Source organism: Arachis ipaensis, chromosome B7 (assembly GCF_059453495.1).
Source record: "Arachis ipaensis isolate K30076 ecotype BB chromosome B7, ASM5945349v1, whole genome shotgun sequence".
In the NCBI taxonomy this organism is placed as follows: Eukaryota; Viridiplantae; Streptophyta; class Magnoliopsida; order Fabales; family Fabaceae; genus Arachis; species Arachis ipaensis.
This window is the reverse complement of record NC_142442.1, coordinates 36,815,868-36,828,906: the sequence shown is the minus strand read 5'-3', so window position 1 is coordinate 36,828,906 and position 13,039 is coordinate 36,815,868.

Genomic DNA, 13,039 nt, shown 5'->3' with positions numbered 1-13,039 from the left:
GCTCCTGCTGCACCTCCCGCATCCACAGCACTATCTTCCGCTTCCCAACCCATCTACCATCTAGTGCACTGCCTCTTTGAGCGCATTGATCAGATGGAGCACCGCACTCAGCGGTGTATTGAGCAGTCTGAGCATCGCAACAAGCGACGCTATGAGCATCTGAAGCTGATGATGAGGACTGGGTATACTGACATCCCCTCCGAGCCTGACACACCCTCTGAGCACTCTGAGGAGGACGACGATGAGCAGGAGGAGGTTGCACAGGAGGAGGACCAGCAGTAGGCACAGCACGAGGAGCCTCAGCTTGAGCAGCCGGCAGAGCCACAAGCCCCTACCCAGCCAGAGCCCACAGAGCCAGCAGCAGCACACCCTTCAGGAGGCGATGGCCCTTCACACTGAGCTTGACTGAGCATCGAGGACGATGCTGTGATATAAGTGTGGGGAGGTCGCCATCTCTAGCGGATTCTATTTTTGGTGAACTATTTTAGACCTTTTATCCTATTTTGCTTTATTTTCTTTTTGATTTATTTTCTTTTCTTTTATTTTATTTTTTTTCTTTTATTACTTGGACATTTCTATTTTACTGTACTTTTGTTTATTTTTACTTTGTTATATTTTGCACTTTGGGCTGTATATATCTTAGGTATTTAGCTTGAATTGCACCTTTAGTCTATTAGTTGTGATATAGAAAAATATGGATTATTGAGCTTAGTTTACCCTTTTAGCATATGAGAATTTGGTTTGATTAAAAATAGGAAGTAAACTAAAAACTTTTAGTTTTCATAGTCACAGCATTTCATTTAGTATACATAGTAATAAATGTTGGTCAATTTATGAAATTCTCAAGGAATATAATTATTTAAAGGAAAGGCATTTAAAGATTCACATTGATTTGAGTTAAAACTTTTTATTTTTACTTGCATGATATACATAACTGGAATATGATTTTGAGCTAAGAACACACAACCCGTGAGTTTTTGAGCTTAATTGCATGGTTACATTATTTAACCATAATATTTTATTTTTGTGTGTTTCTTCACTATGATTACAGACTTTACTTTGTTCCATTCTATATGTCCACTATTTAGTATATTTACATGCTTGCATATGATTGAGGCCATTATTTGTCATTAGTTCACTTATCCCAAATAGCCTACCCTTTCAATCAACCTTGTTTGCCATTTTAAGCCTTTTAATCCCCATTTATTCTGTATTTTACCACATCACTAACCTTAAGCAGAAAAAACAAATTAATTACCCCAAATTAAATCTTTGGTTAGCTTAAGATAGAGATTGTGTATCAGTTAAGTGTGAAAAACTATGGGAACTTGGGTTGATGAAAGTGTGCTGTGTTTTATTGACAAAAGTATTGGGAATTTGGGTGCATACTCATGTGAGACCAGAAAAATTAAAAACTCATGTGCATTGATATGTTATGTTTATTTTTACAAAAAAAAAAATTCCTATAATTAAATAAATAAATAAGGGGACAAAACTACCCCAGTGTTAAGTTTAATAAAAGATCAATGCATATATGATAAAATTAAAGATAATTTGGTACATGAGTGTGTGATGCAAAAGTGGAAATTATGGGTAGCTAGGCATGATTTTAGAAGTACATAGAGTATGTGTATGTTAGGTGAGAACTTAGGCTAGTCAAGAATTCAATTTATAGATCACTTGGCCATACATATATCCTCACCCTTGCCTTAACCCCATTACAACCTTGAAAAGACCTCATCATGTTTGTATTTGTACATTAAATATTTGTTGATTGGTTAGATGAAGAACAAAATTTTAGAAAGCATGATTAGAGGATATTTGAGTGGTTTAACCCCAAATACTGAGTGATTAGAGTATATATACAATTTCAGTGAGGGTTCAATAGCTCATTTCCATATATCCATATTTGATTATTGCTTGTCTTGCAAGTTTGTGAACTCTTTTGTTTGACTCAACTCAATTGTGAATGTGTTTTGATTTAGTCCTTGGTTATGCATATATGATTCCTTGAAAATTTGACTAAATCTGACCACATGTATGCTTATATATATAGACAGATAGTAATTAGAATAGCATGATGCATGTAGGAAGCTTGAGTTATAAATAGGTTCCACCATTCTACCTTCACTCTTTTTCAGTTTCTTTTGAGTTGAGCATGAGGAAATGCTAATGTTTAAGTGTGGGGAGATTGATAAACCACTATTTTATGGTTTATCTTGTGCTAATTTGAGTGGTTTTTTTCAATTCTTTGCTCACTTATTCATATATTTTGCATGGTTTTATGAATCCTTCCTTATTCTGTGATATAGTTGAAAACATGTTTCCTAGACCTTTAAACTATTAATTTTAATTATCCTTTATTACCATTCAATGTCATGATCTGTGTGTTGAGTATTTTCAGGCTTTAGAGGGCAGGAATGGCTTAGAGGATGAAAAGGAAACATGCAAAAGTGGAATGGAACATGAAAAATGAAGTTTTGAGAAGCTGGCAGCGACGCGCACGCATGGGTGACGCGTACGCGTGCCTAGCGCAGAAGACGAGCGACGCGTACGCATGACTAACGCGTACGCGTGACAAGAAAATTCGCCAAATGACGCGCACGCGTGACCTACGCGTACGCGTGACATGCACCACGTGCAGAAAGTTGCAGAAAGCACTGGGGGTGATTTCTGGGCTCCTTTTTGGCCCAATTCCAAGCCCAAAAACACAAAATAGAAGCTGCAGAATAGTGAAATCACACATCAATCAATCAATCATTCATTCATAATTTTAGGTTTCAGATGTAGTTTCTAGAGGGAGAGGCTCTCTCCTCTCTCTAAGTTTTAGGATTTCTCTTAGTTTAGGTTTATTTCTTCTCAATTCCAGGTTCAATGTTCCTTTAATTTAGTTTCTCTTCTATTTTTATTTGTTCTAGTACTTTGGTCTATCTATTATTCTTGTTGATTCTCTTCTTTTCCAATTTGATTTTTGAACCTTCCAATGTTAGACTTGATTTTCTATATTAATGCAATTTGAGGTATTTCAGATATTTATGATTATTTTTATGTTATTGGTGCTTTCAATTGGTTGTTTTAGATTTTACATTCCCTATTACTCTTCTATATTTTTATGTTATGCCTTCCAAGTGTTTGACAAAATGCTTGGTTGGATTTTAAGTTAGATTTTAATGATTCTTGGTTTTGGTTGAGTAATTGGAGACTCTTGAGTTATCAAACTCCTTTGTTGATTGATAATTGAATGTTGCTGGTTGACTTGGATTCCTCTAAAGCTAGTCTTTCCTTAGGAGTTGACTAGGACTTGAAGAATCAAATTGATTAGTCCACTTGACTTTTCTTTATTCGGTAAGGGTTAATTAAGTGGGAGCAATGAACAATTCTCATCATAATTGATAAGGATAACTAGGATAGGACGTCTAGTTCTCATACCTTGCCAAGAGTTTTTCTAATTATTAATTTACTTTCTCGCAATTTACATTCCTTGTTCAACCTTTCAAAAACCCAAAAAGATACAATCTCATAACCAATAATAAATACACCTCCCTGTAATTCCTTGAGAGATGACCCGAGGTTTAAATACTTCGGTTTATTTTTATTGGGTTTGCTTTAGTGACAAACAAGTTTTTGTATGAAAGGATTATTGTTAGTTTAGAAACTATACTTGCAACGTGATTACTTTAGTGAAATTCTAAACTGTCAAAAATCCGTTCGTCACCTTGTTTTTCACAATAAGAGCAAAGTTTGGGAGCTTCTCTAGTAGTAACTCTACCACTTTTACCACGCCCTCTTCCTCTTCCTCTGATATTGTTGGCCCCAAATTGGCCTCTTTCAGCTCCAGTATTGACAAATTTGGCACTGCCTTGCCTAGTCTGGTATGTCTCTCTTTTACTTATAGGTTTAGTGTGAGCATCATTCACTAGCATTCTAGAATCTAGTTCAATGAGATACATCATTTGTCTCTCTTGTTGAAGAAGTAGAGAAAAAGCAGTATTCACATCTGGAAGGTGTTTAAGCAACATAATATGGAAGCGCACACTTGCATATTAGTCATTTAAACCTCTAAGAAAATGAATCATATAAGACTGCAACCTATATTTCCTCATTATGTCTAATCCACCGCTATAATTACTCAAGCAAGCACAAGTTGGTATGGGTCTGAATTTGTCTAGTTCTTCCCACATCCCTCTCATTTTTGTATAGTAAGAGGTGATGGATAACTCACCTTACTTTGTGCTAAACAAATCCTCCTCAAGCTCAGCAATCCAAAATAGATCACCCTCATCAAATTGATGTTTGAGGTCCTTCCACAGTTCGTGTGCATTATCGCACTACAGTACACTTTGTAAAATTTCTGGACTCAATGATCCATGTAGCCATGACCGCACAAATGTGTTCCAACGGTCCCAAGCATCATACAAATTCTGGTTTGAGCAACGTGCCATTAATTAATTTAATTTTATTCTTCAATTTTAGACAGAATAGGTGTGGTAGTTCAGTGTGGCCAGTGAAATGGTTGTGAGAGCGATTCTAAATGTCTTACCTAGGTGGGTGAATGTAGTAACAACTTGAAAGATCTTGAATAAGGTTGGTGTTAGATTTGGAAGTGGCTTGGAAAGCTTGAAACTGAGCCATCATCTTCGCAAAAGTTTTAGAAATCTGCTGTAGTAAAACTTTGCGTATCTAGATTCATCACCTCTGCTGCTTCATTTATTGTCATTGATCAATAAATTGGTCAGATCTATTAAACTACTCTTCCACCTTAGCCCATGACAACGATAAAGAAGTCTCATGGTCCACAAATTCAGCCCAACAGAATACATAAATTCAATTACAATTTTAGTCTTTATTATCTTATCTTGTCTTATCTTTATCTTATCTTTAGTTGTTCTTATCTTATCTTTATTTACTTTTATCTTTCATAGGACAATGCTCTATATATTTAGTTTTACCCTCATAGTTTACAATATACTTTACTTCAATACAATTCAATCAATCAACAATCAATAAAATTTCTTCATCTATTCTTTTCCTATTCTTTCACAATTTTATCATGGTATTAGAGCCTTTGTATCCTCCTTGAAAAGGATACATAAGCTATCATCTTTCCGGTGATAAATCACCCTACTTCTTTTTCAACCTCCTCCTACAATGAATAATTTAGCTCAGAATTCAACCAATCTATATTACATCCACCCAAGTAAAAATCCAACATCAGTCTTGGTTATCCCTGTTCTAACAGGAAACAACTATCATTCATGGAATAGTCACTATGGTCTATCTGCGCCTTCTTCCGGTAGTTTCATCTGCGCATTTTTTCGGTAGTTCTGTCTGCATTCTGTTTCAGCAGTCATGTCTACATTTTGTTTCAGCAGTTTAATCTGCATTCTGTTTTAGCAGTTCCATCTGCACTTTTATTGCGCTCTACGTGCCCTCTTTTATTGTGCTCTATGCGCCCTCTGAAGACCACTCCTATTGCGCCATACGCGCCCTCTAAAGATCAATCTTATTGCGCTCTACGCGCTTATTTTTTTTCATATTTTTTAAAGATCGCTGCTCAAGAACAGTATCTCCTTTTATATTTTTGCTGCCAGCAGCTCAAGCTCCACTGAACGCATTTTTTGAAGATTGCTGCTCAAGCACAGCATCTCCTTTTATATTTTTGCTGCACGCATCTTCCTCCGCGTCACCACATCAGACGCTCAACAATTTCATCGGAAGTTATCCAAGCTGTGGATTATTGACATCTTCCATCCACCAGCTTGCAGGGGGCATATTAAACTACTCTTCCACCTTAGCCCATGACAATGATAAAGAAGTCTCGTGGCCCACAAATTCAGCCCAACAGAATACATAAATTCAATTACAATTTTAGTCTTTATTATCTTATCTTGTCTTATCTTTATCTTATCTTTAGTTGTTCTTATCTTATCTTTATTTGCTTTTATCTTTCATAGGACAATGCTCTATATATATTTAGTTTTACCTCATAGTTTACAATACATTTCACTTCAATACAATTCAATCAATCAACAATCAATAAAATTTCTTCATCTATTCTTTTCCTATTCTTTCACAATTTTATCAAGATCCATCTTTCACGAGCTACTCTCACTACAAGTTCTCATATGTCGTGAAAGATTTACACTTTGATGTGAGCTCCATGCTCACCGTACCATGATAAAAATCTGTTCAAACCTGTGGTGAAACAGTGGAGTAAACATCATATGAGAGTAGGGATGGCAACGGGGCGGGTAGGGGCGGGTTTTTGCTCTACCCGACCCCGCCCCTCCCTACAAAAAACTCGCATGAAACCCGCCCCGCCCTACCCGCCGGTAGTAAAATGTTAAATCCTAACCCGCTCCTGCGGGTACCCGCCCCGCCCCTACCCGCTCGTATAATTATTAAATCCAACAAATAAAATAAAACTTTAAAAATTATATAACCACCATTTACATACATAACATAAACTAAAGTAAAAATTTATATATGATATAATATTATTAATTATTTTACTAATTATTTTATATATGTTACATATATTATATATTAAAATATATATATATTTATATATATATTATATACACCGGGGCGGGTAGGGGCGGGTTTAACCTAAACCCGACCCCGCCCCGCCCCGCACAAAAACCCGCCCCGGTGCGGGGGCGGGTAATTACCCGCCCCGAGCGGGTAGGGGCGGGGTGGGTACCTGTGGGTTCGGGTAGTGTTGCCACCCCTATATGAGAGGAAGGTTCTGAAAAGAAAAAAAAATAACTGAGGAATGAAAAATTTTATTGTCTTTGTTATTACTTTCATCCATATATATACAAGAGTATTAGATACATTTACCCTAATAAATATACTCTAACAATTTATATATACAAGCATAATTTATGAGTACCTAATTAACAAAGTAAAATACTATTTAATATATAACTTGATCCAACCATTACAAATTACAGGTCATAACTCGGCATAATGACTCATAACTCGGCTAAATAAAACTCAGATCGGCGTTACATGTTACAAACCCAATTCAACGGCCTACATATCAGAATCATAACGTCAGACCAGACATCATCACCCATTAAGTCTTATTATTATTCTTCAATTCAGACAATAAAAGAAAAGCATAACGGACCAATAGTACTCCACCTATAAGAGATATGACATCTTCTCCTTTAGGGACATTGAATTCTCAATACTAACTTAAGCTTCAGAGTGCCTTTGCAGGTACACTCCTCCCTATTTCTTGCTCAAAGCTCTACGCGATTGGACATCCTCTTGGAGTAAAGCTCAGATTACCACAAAGCTCGAAGGTCGGTGATAAATGGATTTTTGACGGTTTAGAATTCACAATTGAAATCTCGTTGTAAAGTATAGCTTCTAAACCAACAATAATCCTTTCATACAAAAATTTGTTTGTCACAAGTAACAAACCCCTAAATTCTATAAACCGAAGTATTTAAACCTCGGGTCGTTCTCCCTAGGAATTACAATGAAGTGTCTTGTTATTGGTTATGGATTGTATTTTGGGGTTTTGGGATAAGAGACATGAAATGTAAATGACAATGAAAATAAACTAACAACTAAAAAGCACTTGGCAAGGTTGTGAGAATTAGAAGTCCTATCCTAGTTATCCTCCTCGATTGTGACCACAATTGTCCATTGCTACCACTTAGTTAACCTCTAATAATGGAGGAAAGTCAAGTGGATGAATCAACTTGATTCCACAAGTCCTAGCCAACTCCCAAGGGAAAGACTAGCTTTAGTGGTATCTAAATCAATTAGCAACTTCTAATTATCAATCAACAAAGACATTAGATAACTCAAGCGTCACTAATTACTCTACCATAGCCAAGAGGAACAAAATCTACACTAAAACTAAAAGAGGCATTTCAACAAACACATAGAGTGTAATAGAAGTAAACATTATTAATTGCAAGAATTAAAGGAATCTACAACTACAAAGGCAAGAGATCAACAATAGAAAAGCAAAGAAGAACAATTATTATGAATTACCTCTTATTGAATTGGAAGAAAGTAGAAGGAACAATACTAGATCTACAACAAAACATAAGAACAACATAAAGGAAATTACAACAAAAGAATAGAAGAATGGTGAATGTAACAACAAAGAATTGAAAGGTAGAAGTAGAAGAAAGCAAAGATTAAAACCTAGATCTAAAAACTAAACCTAATTCTAATTCTAGAGAGAAGTGAGAGCTTCTCTCTCTAGAAACTAACTACAAAGCTAAACTAAACTATTGGTAACTAACACATGTTTCCCTCTTCACTCCTTGGGTTAAATAGCATCAGAAATGAGTTGGATTGGGCCGACAAGGCTTTAGAATTCGTTGGCCACGTTTTGCTTTAAGTGAGCTAGGTGGCAGCAACGGCGCGTGCGCGTACTTTGCGCGTGCGCGCCACCATACGTGTAGCAACTATGGCAAATCTTATATCTTTTCGAAGCCCCGGATGTTAGCTTTCCAACCCAACTGGAACTGCATCATTTGGACCTCTGTAGCTCAAGTTATGGCCGATTAAGTGCGAAGAGGTCGGCTTGACAGCTTTCCGGTTCTTCCATTTCTTCATGAGTTCTCCAACTTTTCATGCTTTCTTTCTTCATTCCCTTGATCCAATCTTTGCCTCCTAAACCTTAAATCACTTAACAAACATATCAAGGCATCTAATAGAATCAAGGTGAATTAAATTTAGCTATTTTGAGTCCTAAAAAGCATGTTTTCACATTCAAGCACAATTAAAGGAGAATATACAAAACCATGCTATTTCATTGAATAAATGTGGGTAAAAGGTGATAAAATCCCCTAAATTCAATACAAGATAAACCGTCAAATTGGGGTTTGTCAACCTCCCCACACTTAAACCAAGCATGTCCTCATGCTTAAGCCAAGAATGAAGTAAGGGTATGGCATTTATTCAATGGAAACTAACTAAATGCAATCTACCTATATGCAACTATCTAAACGAATGCAAGTGCTTGGTCAAAATAAATCAATTCCCAAGAAACATATATGCACAAGGGCTAAGGACTAGCAAGTCTAATCCACAATTGAATTGAGTTATTAAATATTTTTACAAACTTGCATGAAAATTATGATCATAGGTGAAAACATGTAATTGAGCATCAAACCCTCACCGGATGTGTTTGCACTCTATTCGCTCAAGTGTTTAGGGTTGATTCACTCAATTCTCCTCTATTTCATGCTTTCCAAGATTTGTTTTTCTTCTAACAATCAACATTTATTTCATGCATGCATACAAGTATCATGAGGTCTTTTCATTGGTTGTAATGGGGCTAGGGTCAAGGTAGGATGCATATTTGGTCAAGTGAGCTTGAAATTTGAATCTTTGATAAGCTTAAACTTCCCACCTAACCTATGACATCCTATACAATTAAGTTCTAATCTAGCTACCCATTCTTCACTTTTTCACATACTCATGCATTTTCTTTTTCATTTCACAACACTTATGCATTGATTTTATTGAGCTTCACCTTGGGGCATTTTGTCCCCTTTTTATTTCTTTCTTTTTCGTTTTCTTTCTTTTTCCATTTTTTTTCTATACTTTTCATATTTTTTTTTTTTTGATTTTCTCATTTTTTTTTCTTTCTTTCAAACTATATACAAGAGTACCAATGCATAAGGTCTATACATTTAATCAGTACATGAGCATGTACCCAATTCCCGATATTTACAATAATAATACAAAACGACCCTTTTATTCGCCCAATGTCCCAAGGTCCCCACACTTGAATGATACACACACTCTAGCCTAAGCTAATCAAAGATCCAAATAAGGACATTTATTGTTTTTCGCTTTAAGGCTTGTAATGTGCTAAATTAAGAACAAGTGGGTTAATCGTAGGCTCAAATTTGGCTAACAATGGAAGATAAAAGGTAGGCTATTTGGGTAAGTGAGCTAAATGAAATGATGGCCTCAATCACATAAATGCATGAATACGCAAAATAATGGACATAAAGAATCAAACAAATCAAAGATTACAATCATAGAAAGAGAATAATACACACAAGAAGGAAAAATAAGTGGTTATAAGATGTAACCACATCATTAGGCTCAAGTCTCACAAGCTTGTGTTCTTAGCTCAAAACATGATCCATAATATATATAATTCAAGCAAGTTCTATGAAAAGTTTTCACTCAAATCAATTGACATGCCCTATAGATAGAAATCTTGAAAAATTCTCATTATTTTGACTAAGCTTATTGTGTATGCATATGCAAAAATAAGAAAATGCAAGTAAAAATCCTAAAATCCTAAAATGAAATGCAAAAGTGTTGGGATTAGAAATTTGTCACCCAAAATCGCCGACCGGTCGGACGACCTCCCCACACTTAAAAGTTTGCACCGTCCTCGGTGCACTCAAAGATGAGCAAGGGGGTACGGCGACTCTCCGGATTGCTATGTGTTCTTTCTTCCGCTTCCATGGTTGCTTGTGGTGCATTCGTTATGAAAAACAAAAATATAACACCATAAGATGAGAAGATATAAAAGCAAGGAAGCATACATTGTTGGAATGAGGTAAATCACTAGAATGAGGTGAGTGAATTAGTGTGACATTAAGAAATATTAGGTGTGTGAATTCTAAATTGCGCGGTTTAGAATACACATTAGCATAAAAGCTATGTCACAAAAGAAGCATGCACTTCGCTTATCCTAGTGTGCTTGAGATGCTTTAAGTAAGCTTGTAAGGTAAGACAAGCATTAGAGAAGCATGAAAGCATTCAAGTCAAACATATGGATGGATATAATCATGAAATACAATGCATTAAGGTAAATGCACAACATCATCCATCAAGAGATTGCCTAATCAAAGAATACGGGTCAAATCACATGGTGGCTAGCTACAACATGCAATTCAAAAGAGTTATAAGCTCGAAGACAATTCTCATCACTTGGTATTTTTCAAAAGGTAAGCATGAAGAACTCAAAACCAAGTAACAAAATATAACCTCAATCATAGGATCCAACAAAGATTATCTAAAAGTACTCATGCTAAAATAGCATTTAGGCAACAAGGGGCAGCAATGTATGGTAAACAAAGTCAATAATCCAACACTTATGATGAAAAGAGAGAAAATAAAATGAAAACTAAACCGAAACTAGCTAATCAACTAACCAACTAACTAATTAACTAACTAAAATAAATGGTTATCCATGGTGTTTGGAGGTGTTGGATGAGGGGTAGGAGAGAGGAGAAGGAAAGAAATAGAAAGAGGAGAAGAAAAGAAATGTGGTGAAGGAAGGAAATCCGCGCGTACGCACGCATGCCGCGCGCGCGCGGATGGCTTATTTCGAGAGTGGCGCGTACGCGTCATGTGCGCGAGCGCGCAAATAGGTTTGTGCCAAAGGCACAACGTTGGCGCGGCGCAGGCACAACTCTCTGGAAAATGTATGGAGGCTGGAACTTCTCAATCCGCGCGTACGCACGCATGGCGCGCGCGCGTGGATGGTCGAAAAATGCTGGAAGTGCGCGTACGCGCCATGTACGCGTACGCGTGGATGGTGCTCTATTTTTCAAAAAATTTTTCTATGTTTTTGCACCAATCCAAGCATTCCAAACCTCCAAACAGCTACCAAAACACCATAAAACCTTATTTAACATTCTTAAACTACCAAACATACTTAACTAACTAAACAAAATATGAAATTAAACTAATTCTACCAATATATACAAAAGAGAAAATGAAAGGATTTTACCATGGTGGGTTTTCTCCCACCTAGCACTTTTGTTTATTGTCCTTAAGTTGGACTTATGGGGAGCTCCTCTCAAGGTGGCTTGTGCTTGAAGCTATCCTTGAACATCCACCAATGCTTGAATCTCCAATAAGCTCCATTCTTCAATTTTAATATCTTCAAGCCTTGATGGAGTTCTTCACAAACCATGGGCTCCCAAAATTGATCCTCATATATTCCCGGATCCCATATCTTATTTCCACACCCATCTTCAAGTTGATTATCATTATTCCATTTGGGTGGCATGACCTTAGAATTCTCAATAAAGTGACCAAACATTCTCCTAGACCCAAACAATCTAGCTCTATACCAAACCGTGCAATTAAGCTTCGAACATGCAACCATAATGAGCCTAGAATAATGTTTCCAACCACTAGCCATTTCCTTTTTGCTTTTAAAGCCACAAATATGTCTAAGTTGACCATCCGTCTCAAGCAAACCATATTCAAGGGGAATAATAAAGCTTGAGTATAAGGAATTTACCCACTTGAATGAAAGAATGGATGGTGGTGGCTTGGGGAGAGGTATCTCCAACGTGCTAGCAAGCTTTACTCCCTTGTGTTCTTCCTTATTAATCTCCACCTCTTCATAAGCTTCTTCACTTCCAATCCTTTGTTCATCAATTTCATCTAACTCTTCCTCATCACTCAAATCATAAATGGGAGGTTGAGAGAAATCTACCTCCACATTGCTTTCTATCTCATTGGGAGAAGGTTCTTCAAATTCAAAGGATTCACCACCAAGATGGTTGGATGCATGATCTTCGTCACCAAGGGAACTCAATTCTTGCTTCATTCTTTCCAAGTCTTCATTCAAAAATTGTTTTGGAGGTTGTGCACTTTCCTCCTCGACATCAAATTCAATCTTCTTGGATGGATTTTCTATGATTTTGGCTTCCCATGGAAGTTCCGCATCTCCTAGGTCTTCAACCACTTCTTCCTCTTCTTTAATGATCATAGGCTCCTCCAATTGTTCTAATACAAAGTGGCATTCCTCCTTTTCCACCGGAGTTTTCAATCTCTCCTTCATGCTATGCTCTTCTTGAGCCATGGGAGTTCCTTGAGTGTCCAAAAGTTGGGATGCTAACCGGTTTACCACCGCATCCAAGGCGGTCATGAATTGTTGCATATCCCTTGTCATCTCCTCATGTCCTTGAAGAAGAACACTAAGGGTTCCATCCATTAGAGGTTGGAGTGGATAAGAAGGTTCATTGTCTTGGAGAAAGAGTTCATTATAGGAAGGTGGTTCTTCTTGGTGAGGTGGTGG